Genomic DNA, 735 nt, shown 5'->3' on the forward strand with positions numbered 1-735 from the left:
CGGGCCCCCGCCCCGGGCCCTGCCGTCACTTACAGCGCACCGAGCCCACGGCCCGCAAGGTCAGAGCCGGCCCCCGAGCCCCCTCCGCGCCCAGGATCGCGCAGCGGCCCCGGGCCGCGGATCGTGCTCCGGGACAGGAGTCGCCTGCTCAGGCTCCCGGGGTCCCGAGGCCCGGCGACAGCCCCCTGGGGAGCCGGGAGAGGGGGCGGGCAGAGGGCCGCGCTGGGGGCACGTACGGCGCGGGGTGACCGCCGGAGGCCTCACTCACCTCACGGCTCCTCCTCCCTGAGTTGCCCGGACGCGGCCCGTCCGGGCCAGCTGCTCACTTCCCCTTCCGCTCGCCGCCGTCCCGCGGAAGTGGCCCTTCACGCCTGCGCATTGCGCTGTCCTCCTCCAGCTCCGGGGCTCTCGCCGCTCGGGGCGGGGACCCGACCTCCCGCTAGCCGACGTCTTCGGTCGCGCTCCGGAGGGAGGAGCCGTGACCCTACGAGAGGAGCACGTGGGGAGTAAACATAGGGGGCGGAGCCAGGCTCGTTGCTAGTCCCGCCCCTCCCGAAGCCACGCCCCCGCCGGTTTGGCCCCGTTTTCCGACTGGCGGCTCAGGCTCTATCTCCCCCGCCTCCCGCCCAGCTACGGGTGGTCGCGGAGATGGAGATCCTCCGGTGGCGCTTTCCCGGCCTTTTAGGGACAGCTAAGCGTTTTACTTTCCTTTCCTCATCACGCCGGCCGCTCTGC

At 73.2% G+C, this 735-nt stretch overlaps 1 protein-coding gene across 1 annotated transcript in view; it reads right to left on the reverse strand.

Annotated features, from left to right (window-relative positions):
• The window catches only part of MTFR1L (mitochondrial fission regulator 1 like), a 17245-nt gene extending 16820 nt beyond the window's left edge, over positions 1-425 (reverse strand). The window contains exon 1 of the mRNA XM_069078294.1: positions 269-425. The gene's annotated coding sequence lies outside the window, so the exon portion shown is untranslated. The remainder of the gene's footprint in view (positions 1-268) is intronic.
• Positions 426-735: the final 310 nt, after the last annotated feature.

This window comes from Petaurus breviceps, unplaced genomic scaffold (genome assembly GCF_028583685.1).
Source record: "Petaurus breviceps papuanus isolate PSGF00001 unplaced genomic scaffold, PetGlider_PUasm1.0 91041, whole genome shotgun sequence".
Lineage (NCBI taxonomy): Eukaryota > Metazoa > Chordata > Mammalia > Diprotodontia > Petauridae > Petaurus > Petaurus breviceps.